Source organism: the organism of the source record quoted next, unplaced genomic scaffold (assembly GCF_019419815.1).
Source record: "Pyrus x bretschneideri cultivar Hongxiangsu unplaced genomic scaffold, Pyrus_bretschneideri_v1 Contig52, whole genome shotgun sequence".
In the NCBI taxonomy this organism is placed as follows: Eukaryota; Viridiplantae; Streptophyta; class Magnoliopsida; order Rosales; family Rosaceae; genus Pyrus; species Pyrus x bretschneideri.
The window spans coordinates 450704-467589 of NW_025999790.1; the positions used below are offsets into that span (position 1 = coordinate 450704).

General features: G+C 36.4%; 1 long non-coding RNA gene and 1 pseudogene across 1 annotated transcript; both read right to left on the reverse strand.

The window, feature by feature from the left end:
- Nucleotides 1–535: 535 nt before the first annotated feature.
- LOC103954946 lies at nucleotides 536–4014 on the reverse strand (annotated as a pseudogene).
- A 1584-nt stretch (nucleotides 4015–5598) lies between these two features.
- LOC125468059 lies at nucleotides 5599–8204 on the reverse strand. Its single transcript, XR_007253061.1, has 3 exons — nucleotides 7799–8204; nucleotides 6283–6460; nucleotides 5599–6199 (listed from the first exon to the last, which is right to left on the reverse strand). It is a non-coding gene; the product is annotated as an uncharacterized LOC125468059 (long non-coding RNA).
- Between the last annotated feature and the right edge of the window lie 8682 nt (nucleotides 8205–16886).

A 16886-nucleotide genomic window follows, 5' to 3' on the forward strand; every position in this document is an offset into this window, starting at 1 on the left:
CGAAGATTGCACTGGAGGATGAAACTAGATTAGTAATTAATTTGCTATCAAATCTGTGATTGCTTGCAGTTGCAGATGAAGATTAGATCATATTATATTGCTCTCTCTCCATAGTTGAATCCACCACATTGGCATCTCGTCGGTGACCATTGTGGGTGGCTTCGGAATTTTTTTGGTTTTGAGAGGTGGAATGGATTCAACACAACGAAGGGTAAAACTGAAATTGGGTGAGGGAAATTTTGATGGTGGGTGTTTTCAACGAATTGTGCTTTACCATGCGTCATACGGAGAGCTGCAAACCTGCACATGTGAGTTTGATCCAATTTTGTACATGACAAGACATGTACAATTACAATTAGGTTTCCATCTGTCTGTCTCTCCCTCTCTCTACTATTTGTTGACACAGTGGCCATCAACTCAAATTTTCTCGTGGGCAGACCCAAAGTAGTTTTGTCCTAAATATCCGTGTTATTGATACGTATGAAATTAACGGCTGGATATTTTTACAACTATTACGATATCATCATCATCAAATTCAGATGGAGATACTATTTGGAATTCCCATTCCTATGACCCCAGGAGTTGAAAATGGCTTTAAAAGCACATATGGAACAACCCCAGCTCCAACTCTGTTTTTCAAGTTTAGATTGGTATTCCTTCCATCTATAATTCCTCCTAACTTCTTCAAGTTGCCATTAAAACGCAGAGAAGGATTGTTTGCCCTCCCACTTCCGGTGCCCTCCTGTTTGTGTGGTCACGGTTAAGCAACGTCAACCTTTTATATTACTATTCATAAAAGTCTTATTATCTTTATAAAAAAAAACAATATAAAATGTTGACGTGGCTTAACCGTGACCACACAAAACAGGAGGGCACCGGAAGTGGGAGGGCATACAATCCTTGTCCTTAAAACGCTCGAATGCAGCCTTTATGACAAGATTTTCAGCCCGAGATGGCTCCATATTCTCACCAATGTTTTCCTCATCTGGTGAATGATTTGACAACACATCTAAGACAGCCATCACCTTTGTTGCTTGAACCTGTGTGGGAAAACACATCAGTAGTGCCATTTCTGGTTTCCTCAAAAAGTTCTGGAAAACCTCTTCAGATGGATCTTCAGTTGGCATGTTGGTTCGAGCGATTGAAGGTCGGTTGGGGAAGTATCCAGCATACATGTACTGGCCAAAGTTCACAGTTGCATGATGACCAGCTGTTACCAAAATTATGGTTGTCAAAATGTGAATCAAATTTTCTGGGGTTTTCAAAACAGGCCACCATGGCTCGTCTTTCTTGTCTGCATGGCCCTTGGTTCTAACTTCTGTCCACCAACTTTGAAGCTCCTTATCAGACTCAACAAGAGCTGGGTCTGGATAATAGTGGTTCACATAGTCACTCACCCACTCCTTAATGGCATTCCACAAAATAAGACCATCATTTGCAAATGGGTAGTCTTCAATTGTTAGCTTCAGACAGTGCTCAGAGGTAGGATCCTCAACTGCCATTCCCCTGAAATTTAACATTAGTGATTATTTATTAGATGAATTTTCATTCCTCTATCCAGAATTCATTCGTGTACAAAGCTTGGATAAGTCTCATATTTGTTTAACAATAGTGGGTATTAAGACACAAGCACAAGTAGACCTTCCTATTATATTTGGGACTAGCCTGTTTAGAAAGTGTGTCGATGACAGTGTCATTTTTGTGTGTCTAAACTCTTGATAGCATTACTATTCTTTGTTTTATCATGTAAAATACCTTCTGATGAGATCTGCTGGCAAAGCTTCCATATCAAAACGCCAAAGTTGGTCATAAGCAACCAAACTAAGCTGAATGGAGTACTTTCCTGGTGAGAAACTGCTCTCAATGATTCCACCGGCATTAATGAGGCTTTCTCGAGCCAGAGCATTGATTTCCATTGTATATCGAAAATGAGGATGTAGAAGTTGATAGATGGGATACATTGCACTTAATTGTCGATTAGCTGCAAGTATATATGGCTCCGTGCAACAATGAGTCCTAAGCCTATGAAAATATAAGTGCAAACAAGTACCCACCCACGATTTAGTCACACAATTGTTGATTCCAAAAATCTTAGTAACATTAGATCCATGCTTGAGTTGGAAGGGGCATGACTGAGGCACATATTTTCTTACAAGTGGATAACAAGCTGATGATAGCTAGCATCATGAGCACAAACATGGGCTTTAGCGAGCCTCTACAGCCACCGACTGGTTGCATCCCAAGTTGGGGTGAATGCTTGTTTCCATTGTGGCTTGTCACCAACGGGTGGCCAAGTGAGTTCAATGGCGACAGGTCTCAATGTTCCGTCCTCAATGAGGAAGAATAGTGTTCGAGAACCATACAATGTTGTCCCTTCAATCTCTCTTACTTTGTTCACAAAAGGCATGTACAAATCATGATAATCCAAAATAAAGATCCTTTTTCCTTCTAAGGCCTGTATTGCAAGTTCAAGTAGACTTTGTCATACAGAAAATAAAGTTACACACACACACAAAATTAAAACGATTTAAAGTTTGACACAATAGTGGGGAAAGAAACTTATCCACTTAAAGAGCAAGAAATGAAAAAGAGATTGGAGTTTTGGTATTTATGTGTTACCTCATTGACAGTCATACAACCTTTGATCTCTTTCTCTACCAGTTCTGTTGTGATCAATGATTCAGGTGGGCCATAAATTTCAGGGTCAAGTTTACTTTTCAGTGGCCATTCCTGCATCCAGAAGAGTTCGTTGTTTAGCTTGTTCTCCAAGGAAGACAGGGGTTCAGAGGGAAATGCAGGTTAACTCAGTTTTCTTTATGAAGTGAAAGAATAGAATTGAATTGTGTTAGCAAATAAAAATGGAAAGCGTACCGTTACTAACTCTATACTATATGGATTAAGACCAGCTAGAGTTTGGCGGGAAAATTCTTCATCTCTAAATAAAGAAAATTTATCACCTACAAAAGAAGATAGCATAATCCAGAGATTAGGTAACTATCTGCATTTACATTACCAAATGTGCCCAACAGTCTAACATTTTCTTTTCCTTAAAGGAGGATAATTCTTTTAAAGTTCTACTTGTGCAAACAAAGACACACACATATATCTTTTTATGTATGAAAGATAAGTCCAAGGAGGCATACGATCAAGTATTTCAGGGGTATCGAAGAGCAAAAGATCGTCTTGTCCATCAATGATAATCTTGACTAGCCTTGGGACAATTGTCTGAAAAAAGCCACCAGTTTTTTACTTAGGCAATGTGACACCTTCATTAAACAGTGAATCTATGGCTGTGAAGTACGGAAATCCCAAGTCCGGATTAATAAGCGTCATCTCAAGTGTAGGAACCAATGCGTGCAACACATATTTGAGGGCCTTTATCGAGAATGTTAGTTGTTTCATCTCTACAAATGTTTCATCTTTTGGTACATACACACTGCTGCTTCTTTTTTCTGATAAGGGGTCTGTAATATTGACACAGTTACTAACGCTCACAGTTTTACAATAAAAAATATGTTTCTGCAACATAACACCAGGGTTGTATAATCAGCAGATAAAACACTTTGCGCCCAAGTTAGATCCCATTTCTCCCTCCTTTGTAGTTAGATTAAATTAGCATATCACTAAAATAGAGGGGAAAAAAATGTTAATGTGTTAAAAATTCAGAATCACACAATTTTTGTAATACATATAAATCTCCTTTGCACGAATTTATCTCTTCCTACTTGTTGGCGGATTTTACGACTTTATAATCAGTAATGTTATTAAGACACAAAACTGGTTTCATTACTGCACTGATAAAGTCCACCTCTAGTAGGTGTGTCAACACTGAAACCAATCAGTGAATCTGCAATAGTACTCATTCGCCGTTAACTTCCCCTGCTTCAATTCAATAAAGTCTTGCTTCTTGCGATCAATATACTCAAGGGGAACAAACCTTTTCCTAAACAACTGCTTAAACATTTTCCAGTCAGCTCTTCCCTCTGGGGTCAAATGACGAACCTCCTGTTCCTACCAGGATGCCGATTTTTTACCTAAGAACCATGAGGTCGTCTTAACCCACCTTTCAGAAGGAAGATTTCCCTACCTCTACAACACTCGAAAAGTCTTTTCAATATGCTCCAGCCACCGCTTAGCACCCTCATAACCTTCATGACCCTCAAACTTATCCAGCTTTAGATTATACATGGTCTCCAGAGGAGTCATCTGGGTAGGGCGAAGCGCATACTAAATGGCAGTAGCAATAACTTCCCCCAACTGAGCTATATCGGGGAAACTAGGCTCAACTGAGTGACGTGGTTCTCTACGAGGCGGCATAGTTCTGACAGAAGACACCAAAACAATTAGAACACTCACAAAATATGCAGGACTGCCAAACCTATGCTCTGATACCAAACTGACACACCCCGACCGAAATCAAGGCGTGTTGGTCGTCACGCGAGGGTGACGTAGTCATGTGCACAGTGCAGAAGCAATAATAATAATAATAATTAAAGTATGAATAAATACAAACCAAACTACTAAGTAAGCTAGTTAAAGTAACACACTAATGCGAGACTAAGTGTGATAAACATAATCAAAGCACAGAAAGCCTAAGTGCAGTCCAGAAGAACGAATACTAATTACACAACACCCAAAGGTGATCCTACATTTGTGATGTTCTATCAGAACCACCGTCAAGTCCTCATGAACCACCAAAGCTGCTTCTAACTAGAACCTAGAGGGGCACAAAACAGAAAGTGTGAGTGGGCAAAAACAAAGGTTTTCAAAATCACTTCATTCTCAAAAGTTCTAACCCCTCTCTGTAAAACCTATATAATTTCCCAGAAAAATAGAATATACACATATATCGAAAACATGTTCAGAAATATGCCATGTCGAATGCCTCCACATAAAATGTAAGTGACCCAGCTAATGTCAATCAATGCAAGTAACATGTCAGCCGGAGTTACCTAACGTGACATGTACGGCTGAATCTAGAGCTCAAATCCCTAACTCACTAACTATACCTGCACACGAGTCGGAACCACCTAAAGTGGTCTGTACGACATGACTGGGTGTAAATAAATACGCTCAAGTGCTACGATCACGTGAAAACTGGGCGAATAATCGCAGATCACCTACGAGTCGGAACCACCTATAGTGGTTTGTACAACAAGACTGTGCACCTAACTTGGATCCAAGATGAGCGTGTGATGCGAAAGGTGAACATCACGTGAATGACTGTGCCCTACTCTGGGCAAGAGCACTAACACCAGGGGTGTAGGTTATGAGCTCTCTATGCATCTCACATAACCACTAATTCACAATCATAAACCATAAACTTACCTGGCACTTACCTGTGCGTCCGCAACACCAAACATACATATATGCAACTACTAATGCATAAATAAATAGGTAAACACTATGCATGTCACTTAAAACATATAAACATTCCATTTCATTTTCTGGGAAAAACCACAAGTATATGGGTATATACGGAAAACCAAAAGCCCACTTACTGATATGTGAAAGGGTCGTAACCCCCTTGCCTTGAGTGACTGCGCTCGTCCTCAGGATAGGTCTCACCTATATGCGAAACAACTATAAAAACGTCAATTTAAAGCACATAACCAAAACTAGGTAATAACTTCTCATACAATGCTCAAATGGGATGTTTGGATAAACCAACGTGATCTACTCAACCTCACGAACATCCCCATATTTTTAAAATAATTTTTCGAGACCCCACGCGCCGCCACGCTCCGGCAAGTGCACGGACCTACGCGCCCCCCACTCGCGGCCAAATGCCAGTCACACTGACGGCATCAGTTAACCCCGTCAGGAATATTCCGTTAAACCCTAATGGATTCCGTTAAATCTGACTGACGGCGTCAGAATATTCCGTCCTAACTGACGGAATATTCCGTCTTCTTCTGCGGCGAGTTGCCGGTCGCCGGAAACCTGGAAAAAACTTTAAACCCTTCGTTCTCACTCGTTTCTTCACCAATTTCTATGAAACTTGCACCAATGGAAAGCTGGAGATGAGTAGAACAACGGTATACCTGTTTGAAACCTCAAAGATCACAAGATCTAGCCGGAAAAATTCGAGAAAAACTGACCAATTTCAAAACTAGCTTTCTCGACGTCCAATTCCACCCAACGAACCACCCTGAGCTTCCTAAGGACCTCCCTAAGCTTCCTATAAGCTTCAAATTCCCTGAAAAACAATATTTCACATGTGCATGAATATTGACAAAATCAGAGGTTCTTGGTTTGACGTGAAATCGAAGGATTCCTTACCTGAAATTGGTATGGTTAAACTCGTATGATCATCACGAACACAAAGGTACCATTTTCCACTTCGATCCGTTACGTTTGCAAGGGTTTTGAGTCTCGTCCGTACAAGTGAGAAGGAGAGAGAGAGAGTCTACAATAGAGAGAGCACAGGAGAAGATGATATGGGTGTAGGTGTGTGGTCCTGTAGAGTCAACCCCCTAAAAACAATTAAACAACATCCCAAAATGACAAATACCCACCAAGGGCAAAATCGTCATTTCACACCTACGGTACGAATAATTCGGGACGGGCTGTCACTGTGTGTGTGTGTGTGTGTGTGTGTGTGTGTGTGTGTGTTTATATAATTAGACCATATTAGTTTACCTACGTACTATTTGAAATGTTCATTTACAATTATGCAAAATAATGTATACCAACAACAAAATATTGCATATACCAACAACAAAATATTGCATAAACATAGGAATTGGATCATGCTTTTGATTTTATCTTTTACCTACAAGCAATCAGATACATATTACTTTATATATTTTTACCAAAAAATGTCCCTAATAGGCTAATATATGTAATAATACATGAAAAATAATTTATGTACCATGTATACAAAAATGTTATTTGATTCAAAATATATAATCTAGGTTTTCTCAAAAACAAAGAATATTTATATATATATAATCTAGGTGTAGTGTGTGTGTGTGTGTGTGTGTGTGTGTGTGTGTGTATTTTTATATATAATTGGAACAAATTAATTTACATACCTACAAATTAATTTCCAATAATTTACCTATAAAAAATTATACCCCGTTTGTAATATAATATCTTTTTTTCACTAATACATGGAGAATAATTTACCCATGACAAGAAGAAATATAATTTGATGTATTATATTGAAAAATATTATGTCATACCTATATTTATACAACACTAAAACGTGCCTAAAATATGTAACAATACATGAAAAATAATTTACCTACAAGTTAGAGAAGTGTTATTTGATTCAAAATATATAATATGGATTTAGTATATATTTTTTTTAATAATTGGAACAAATTAATTTACTTCCCAATTAATGCAAAATATATATATATCTCAAAAAAGGTAAATTTTTGGTATGATATGGATACAATTAATGCAATACAATAGTTTAGATATTTTATTTCACTTTTTCTACAACTTTTAATTTGGAATAAATTTAGGGATTTGGGAAAGTGGCATGGGTGTAAATAAAATGTATTAGTAGGTCAATAGTATTCCGATGTGACTGTAGATTTTAAATTTGGACTTTTATTGGATGTTTATATGTAGATGAGTTTTTATCTAGGAATCACGAATTGTAAGAGCTAAAATCTAAAGCACCCTTTCAAATATCATGGACTTCAATTTTCCAATATGAAAGAAACGAAAAGAACAGGAAATTATAGATTAAAACTATATTTTATTTTTTTATCTTTTATTCTTTGGTACGACTTAATGATGTTAATGTGTATGTATGCAAGCAGTAATACTAATGACAGCTTACTGGAGTCAAGCTCGGCGCTAAGAAGCTCCAAAAGCATGGTTCCGCCGAACACATCGGCAAGGTCATCGAGGGGCCGAGTCAAGCCTATGGTGGAGATGAAGTTACCAACACTTATCTGGACTGTAACCACAGCCCTTATGGTTACTGCCTTAATCTCTGTTAATGCGACCGCGGATGCTGATGAAGGCCTGAGTTCATTAGAATTAGCACGTACCATAATTGAGGACCTTTCCTTATTATGTTCGATAGGCACATAGTGGCGTGGAAGGAGTTTGATGTGAGAGGGGTTGGCATGCCTCGTAAGATAATTAGGGTTAATGGAGGATGTTGGGAAGACAGAGAAGGATTTGGGATTTTGCAGCTGAGACTTCATCTTCAATTACGTAGAATTGGAAGAGGAATGGTGGTCTTGTTGGAACGTGATATGCATTTATAGATTTAATACACATGAGAGAGAGAGAGACGGCATGTTAATTATCTATATTTGGAGTAGTCAATTAGTACCACAGTCTAATGAGGTACAACGCCGAAAAACTAAGGTTGTTTGTTCTCTCATGTAGGTAGCTGATCTCGCACAACTCTTCCATCCATGGTGGTGCAAAATTTTGGTTCCAACAATAGGCCTAGAAGAAGAGCAAACAAATTTTAATTTTACTTTTAAAATGGACCGTCCAATCACTTATCAACCGTCCACGTTTTTTCCCCAAAAATAAATAAATAAATGAAAAAAAAAAGGCCCAACGGTCAGAATTATGACCGTTGGCCACATGACAGCTCCTTGGCTCTTGGATTTGGATATTTTTCAAATCCAACGGTCCAAATTAATTAACTACATTAAAATTTATTAAAAATTATGAAAAAAATACAGAAAAATTATTAAAAAATACAGAAAATTTTAAAAAAAAAAATTCTATAAATACCTAACCCTCATCTTCCATCTTAAATGTAAAGGTACCCTTTGTAGATGAAAATGAAACCTGAAAACCCTAATCTGTTTGGGTTCAATTGAGAGAAATATTAAGTGAAAAACTCTGATTTTGTATTAATGGATCATGATTACAATGAATCGTATGTATGACTAAAGAGAAACAGTCTTCACTTTCCAAAAAAATGTACTAAAAAAAACTACTATTGATGTTGAAATTAACTCCCCATGAGAACCACAATTTTCATGATAATAAATTTACAACCGAGACAGATATGAATTCTGGGGAAAGTAAGAGACTAGTATGGGAGATTCCGATGACGATGATTTTGACGACTTGTTTTTCTTGGATTTCTTTGATGAGGGCACTTTTCCACTTGTGGAGCCTATTGCTTCATCGGAGACCTGAGAAGATGGCATGAAGCAATTGAGAAATGTTGAGAAAACAGCCATTGTGCCTACGCTTTGGACCTTTTTCACTCGATTGAGACCTCTTGTATTAGCTAGCGTCAAAGAAGAGTTCTTAGAAGAGCAAGGGAATGCAACTGTTTTTGGTTTCACTTTAGGCTTGAATTACCTGATCAAATAGTTCAATAATTGGTAAGTACGTTGTGGTTCTGTCGTTGATTCATTTATAGTGAGATAGATATGGGACAATTACGTTGAGTAACCTGCACGGCAAGGAACCACATGCATTGTGTTAATCTTTTTGATGCTCTATCCCTCTGTCCCCTTCAGTGAAATCACCACCTCACGCGGCTGCTTTGACTGGCGATTAAACCAATATATATATATATATATATATATATATATATTATACACACACACACACACACAAACCTGCCGTCTAAGTTGACAATTAACATAAAGCAACGTGGTACAGATGAATTTTATTTGACTGAACAATAGATCACCTGAGAGGCATCTGTCTGGTATGATATACTTTTCGTCAAAAGTACATACACACACACACACACACACCTGCCGTCTAAGTTGACAATTAACATAAAGCAACGTGGTACAGATGAATTTTATTTGACTGAACAATAGATCACCTGAGAGGCATCTGTCTGGTATGATATACTTTTCGTCAAAAGGACTTAATTAGAGACGGATCCCCTTCGGATCGAAAGGAACCGGATCTACTCATCAAATAATCTAAATCATTAAAATTTGATCTAACGGCTATAAGCAGGGGTCTTTCTAAAAGTTATAATAATTATAACCATTAGATCAAATTTTAATGGTCCAAATCATTTGATTATTGAGTTCAATTCTTTTGGGTCCAAAGGGATCTGGTTCCCAAATTTTCCACTAACATCTACTAATAATAAGGACTAGCAAGACCTACTTAATCAGAGCAGTTTCAGCGTGGGAACCCTTCCCCCAGGCAATACACTATGTTATCCATCCAATGAACAGTAAATGCCCTTAATGAACAGTAATCGTCTTTTGCATCTCCACTGTTGCACTTCAATAGCCCTGGCAATAGACAATAAAATATTAGTATTTTTTTTATTTATAAAATAATACAAAATAATTTTATTTGTAATTTCGGATAAGATTTTTAATCGTTCTCGTTTCACCACGTGCCATTATCCGAAAAGTTATAAAATAATACAAAATAATTGTGGTGTAATTTCGAATAAGATTTTTAATCGTTCTCATTGCGCCATTTGTCATAAAATCCCAAAAGACAATTATTGGTGATGGATTTCCAATAATATTTTTAATCATACTCGTTGCACCACGTGTCATTATTTTAACTAATTATTTTATATGTTAATTATTTTAAGAAATTTTAGTCTTGAATTTTTTTTACTAAAGAGAATTTTATTTTATATTAAAAAAAAATTATTCTTGATGTTGGAGAAGACTCTAGACGCATGTAGAAGACTCATAATCACATGAATTAGTTCAAATTTGATATAAAAAAATTATTTTTTATTTGCTTCTAACTCTTTAATCACCCTAAACCAAGTAAAACTAATGAAACATTTTACATCCTTTTCTATCTCGCTCTTTCTCTTCCACTGCAGCTGCTTGACCAAAATGCTCAATAAATTTCGACATCAAACTTTCGTCTACCCAAGGTTGCCCCAGCACACGTATCCACATCCAACCATCCAATGAGGCCACAACCCACCCCATCAACGAAAAGGTCCAATTTCACATAGTGAAAGTGATAAGAAGTTCTTGTTGTTGCTGTTGGGTTTGTGTAATTAAGTTCAAAGCTAAAGTGGGTTTTCTAGGATTAGGGTGTACTGTGAGATATGTTGAGATCTGGGAAGGTAAGGGGTGAGAGGGATAAGCAATTGGTATTCAGAAGAAAGGGGATAAGTTGAACCAACATATCGAATGAGGACGGGGAGATGTCAAGGTTGGCACATCACCGATGCCGCACATCAGGCACACGTCACACAACCCTCAGGTTCTCGGGCTGGTAACTCCTGCCAGGCCTTTCCCTCGGGCCCGCTCGGGCTCCATCGCCAGCACACGTTGGACCCCCCCCACTCGGGCTCTCTAGCCCTGTTTGAGAGCCAGTCTATCAGGCAATAACCCACGATGGAACTGCTCTCATTATCTACTGAATATAGTAAAGCTAGACTGAATGTTCACCGTTGGTTCTCTCTCTCTCTCTTTTTGGTCAATTGACCGTTTGATTCTTTGAATTCGTAGTTGAGTTGTTTTATGAACTTGTAAGAAGTAAATCAATATTAAAAGATAATGGTTATTTAGCTAAATGTCAATATTTTTTTACTAATTAGCTATATATTAGTATTTTTAAAAATAATCAATTAAATAATTATAAATAAATCAATTAAGCATGTCACATAAATTTAAAATAATTAGATAATAATTATTATACACTTCTCTATTCATTTTTTTTTTTCCTCATCTTCTCACCTCGCTCATCTTTATCTAGTCTATTCTAACCGTCTAACTTGATTTTTCCTCCTTTCTCTCTCTTCACCTCTTCCGTCCATCTCTACTTTCTTCTTTCCATCTCTCTCTAATAATACATCCAACATATATTATTCACTCTCTTCATGCAACCTAAATCTTCCTAGAGTTAATTAAGCGAATTAGCAACATCACTAGTAGCTGCTTTTTCTTGGTTTCATCTGCAAATCTTGTAGTTGTGGGATTTGTTGCTTCTGAGAGTTCCAATGCCATTACTTCACTCAATGGACCTTCATGTAAGTAAATTTAAACTGTTTAGCAGATACAATATAGAAGTGGACATATTTTTGACATCTGTAATTTTGCATTCCTCATTGTACATCTCCTTTTCAGTTAGTAAGGTTTAGTTGAAATATTTGTTTGATTTTAGCGTAGGGGCATGGTCGGACATATTCAATATTTTGTTCTCTTAGACTAGCTCCCTCCCAATTAATCAGCCAATTGAATATATATTTAGAGATTGTTGAAAACATTGGCATTGTTATGAATGCCCACACAGATTTTTCAATGTCCACAAATGTGATGTAGACTTTGGAAACAAAAGGATCGTATTTTCAAAGTCATGTGATGTAAATTTTAAAATGTAATAATGCTAGTTGCTTTATAAATAAAGCACTCGACTTCAATCAAAACACAGAGAAAGAAAGGAAGGATAAATTACATCAGTATCTATTCCTCCCATTTTTATTAGTCATTCCCTTGTGTTATAGTTATAATGTGATATTTTACACCTGTTTCACACCTGTCACTAGTAAAGGTTATCTCTATAACTTTTACCTATTTATAATAGAGATAACAAAAGGTCTTAGGTGGCCCATACCTCACCAACAGCTTAGCCGATCAGTGACTATGACATCACGATTCTTTTAAGAACCATCAATGACCTCCACAAGATCATAAACTGGATGGTGGCGATGGGGTTCAGGAAGGAGTGGTCGTACATTAGCTTCCTGAGAATCAGGAAATGAACACTGCAACACATCGTCTAAATCCAAATTTAAAAAAAAAATAAAAAAAAGGAGTCGTACGAGGTGTGAAGGGTAGGCGACGTGTGAGTGATGGAAAAAAAAAAAAAAAAAAAAAACCAAAACCAGGAGTACGGACACTACAACTTAGTGTTTGAATCCAAATGTAAAAAAATAGAATAAGGAAACAAACATTACGTTACAGTGTCTAAATCCAAATGTAAAAAACAAGAGGCACGCGAGGTGTGAAACGTAGGCTATGTGTGAGGAATGGAAAAACGAACCAGTAAATGGACACTACAACATAACAACTAAATCCATATCCAAAAAACAGAACCAAGAAACAGACACTACGTTGAAGTGTCTACAGCTAAATGTAGAAAACAAGAGTGGCTCGATGTGTGAAGCATAAGTGAGTGATGGAAAAAAAACGTATCCAGGAAACAGACACTGCAACGTAGTGTCTGAATTCAAATGTAAAAAACAGAACCAGAAAACTGACACTGCGTTGAAGTGTCTGAATCCGTATTGACCTATTTCAAAATATAAAAAATATGAGAAAGGGGGTGTAAGTTGAAGTGGGTGCCAGCTGCATATTTTATAATTTTTTTTTATTTTAAATAATTTAAGTATCACAATACATGATTAACTTAATTATAATTAACATAAATATTATTAATATTAATTTTTTTTTATTGATTTTATACAAAATCACCCAGAAGAAAATTACATGTGAATTTCGACATCTCTTCCAGGTTCTGAGAGGACCACTTCTGGTTCAAAGGTAATGAGGTATCTTTGAATCCAATTTCAAACACGCGCATACAGTATCACTAATTAACTGAAATTCCTTAATACTTTAAAAATGTTATTTCTTTATATAGTATTACTTTGGAGAGGTTTTACTGTATTACTAATTAACCTAAACATCAAACGCATAATTTAAACAATACAAAAGAAAGATATTTTATTTAAACTTGCAAACTGGTGTTCCCAGTATTTGTCTTTGAATGATCATGAATTCTTCCTTGGGTTCAGTCTGCCTTGCTGCTTGTCAAACTGGTATCCATGCATGCCACCTCCTGCTCAGAGTTAGTGACACCGTCGCAAAGTGAATTCGATACGTTCAACATGATGATACCTTCTTCGATCGATTCAATAGTACTCAAGGTTCTTGCATTAAACAAGGTATTACAACTTTATAAGCGAGAGAGATACGAATTTTGGGGGAAGTTAGAGATAAGTATGGGAGCTCCCGATGATGACGACGACGATTGTGATTTTCCTTCCAGGGAGTCTTTTAAAGAAGGCTTTTTTCCGCTGCTTTTAGACCATCGTGAATCATCAGAGACCTGCGACGATGCAGATGGAAAGAAGCAATTGAGAAAAGCTGAGAGCATGGCCATTCCTATACTGCTGTGTGATCGGTTTGGACTTGACTGAGGCTGCTTAGCAAAGTAGAAATGGATGGGAAATGAATAACAAAAAGTGAGAGAGATGGGATGAGTATATTATAGAAGTATAAGTTGTTTTGGGTTGTTGATTAGCTAGTATATGCTTGCTCAATATTTATAGCGTGATAGAAATGTGACTTTCTTTCTTTGTTGACTTGAAGGGCGATAAAAACAATTACCCGGAAATCTGGAAGTTTTTTTGACGACTTCCTCCATTAACTTGCAAAGCAAGGAAAATGTGAAAGTTCTGTAGACTTTGTTGTTAGTAATACTGCTTTGACCAGACAAAGGACTCCATGTAGATTGACAAGAAAGCATGTTGAAACGTGTCAAATTAATATTAAAAATATGCTTTCTTTGTGTATAAACAAAAATGTGATGTTAAAGAGATTATTTTTTTTTTTAATTATGTTTTTATACATCAATTGATGTGGTCGTCTGTGACTATTAAAGAGAGATTATATTTACACATCCTAAATTATTTCTTCCACATTTAATATTTTCTACACACCACTAACACTTGATAGAAAAATATTAAAAAATTAAAAGGATATGGGAGAAGTAATTTGGGATGAGAATATAATCTCTCTTTTTAAATTATGTAGTCTTACTTTATTGCCACATTTTGCAAAATACAAAATATAATTTTTAAAAATGGTATACTTACCATTTTTCTAAACGTAATTTAAAGTGCGAGAGAAATCGGTCATGTAACTATTATTTAATTGACATTATTCAAAGCAGAGAAGGAAGAACTGTGTCTGTGTGTTCCCCTGACTCATTTTGTCATGGTTAATAGTCACAGACGACATTTTCATGGTTGTGGACATTATGGGGACCATGCGCGCCATTCCAATTAAAAGCAATATTGAAATGTGAGAGATAAATAGTTGCAGGCCAAGGGATTGAAATGGTGCACTTCCAACAGTTGATGACACAAGATGTTGATAATCAAATGCAACACTTTCAGCTCCGTTCAACTGTTAGTCTGTTAATATCTAAGTGCCACTTGGTTACACGAGATCGAGAAAGTTAAAATATTAGGAACCAGCAAGTATCAATAGCTTCGACTTGGAGAGCGAGATCGAGAAAGTTAAAATATTAGGAACCAGCAAGTATCAATAGCTTCAACTTGGAGAGCAAGAAGACAGGGACCGTTTAATAAAGTCATATTTATGGGTCTATTCGTCCATGTCATTTTGTGAATAGTTTCAAATGGTGTGGTTCCTACCATCCTCATGATTTTCTTCTTTTCCATAAGTAGTTTTTTGATATAATTGTTACTTAAATTATAATACATGAATTCGATTTTTTTATTAATATACTTTAAAAATAAGACATATCAACTACATCGTTTATTTTTAATATAATATGTGCATTGATATATCATGTTGATGGTATATCTTTCGGATACATATATAAAAAATTTTGCTTTACCACAACGTAATCTTTGAAGAATAAATAGTTCTTTTGAAATTTCCAAAGTAAATAAATAACCTAAATTCGAGGGGCAATACTCAAAAAGGACGCCCTTAAATGTGAAAGTACCTTTTGTAGATGCAAATATGAAAACCCTAACCTGTTTGGTTGCTAGGAAAGTTCAATTGTGAGAAAAGTAAACTGAAAAACTCTGATTTTGTATTAATAAATCATGATTACAATGAATCGTATACTATAATTGAAGAGAAATAGTCTTCTCTTTTAACAAATATAAAAAAGTAAATATTATAATTCCCTACTTTTTCACTTACTTAAAAGGAAGATTGAACGTACTGAATGAGAAATATTATCGATCTCGAAATTAACCCACATGAGCCAAAACTTTCATATTACTTTGCAGGAGATTTACAAGCGAGACAAATACGAATTTTGGGGGAAGTAAGAGACTAATACGGGAGCTCCTGATGACGATGATTTTGACTTGCTTTTCTTGGAATCCTTTGAAGAAGGCACTTTTGCACTTGCAGAACTAGCTGCCACTTCATCGGAGACCTGTGACGATGGCATGAAGCAATTGAGAAAAGTTGAGAAAACCGCCATTGTATCTTCGCTTCGAACCTCTTGTATTTCTTTTTTCGATCAAAATAACTCTTAGAAAGAGCAAGGTGATGTAACTGTTTGTGGTTTCTTGCTTTAGTCTTCAATTAGCTGAGGAAACTGAGAGATGTATATATAGATAATGAGAGTAGTTCAATAATTGGTAAGTGCGTTGTGGTTATGTCCTTGATTCATTTATAGATCGAAATGGGAAAATATATGTAGATTAACTTGCAGGGCAAGGAAGATGGCTCTGTCCCCTTCACTGAAATCACCACCTCACGCGGCTGCTTTGACTGGCGATTAAACATGGGAAGAAAGTACGTTGAAATTTCCTGCCAACTAAGTTAACAATTAACAAAAGGTATAGCTGAGAGGCATCTGTCTGATATGATCTATTTTTTATTAAAAATATATATATATTTACAGAAGCAATGTGCAAATTTTCCACTGACACCTACTAAAAAGGATTAGTAGGACCTACTTACCCTTGTCTGATATGGTGATGTCATTTTCTGGGTTCTGAGAGGACCACATGTGGTCCAAAGGTAATGATGTGTCTTTGAATCTAATTTCAAACACGCGCATACATTCCTGGCCTTCTGATGATGCAATTGTAAATTTCTCAAAAGAGGTTTGCAGTTGCAGACCAATGCACTTAACAAATTTATAAACACCAGAGACTCGTTCAAACACCATTTTAGTCTCTTATGTTTATTTATGCTCATCGACTGGAATAAAAA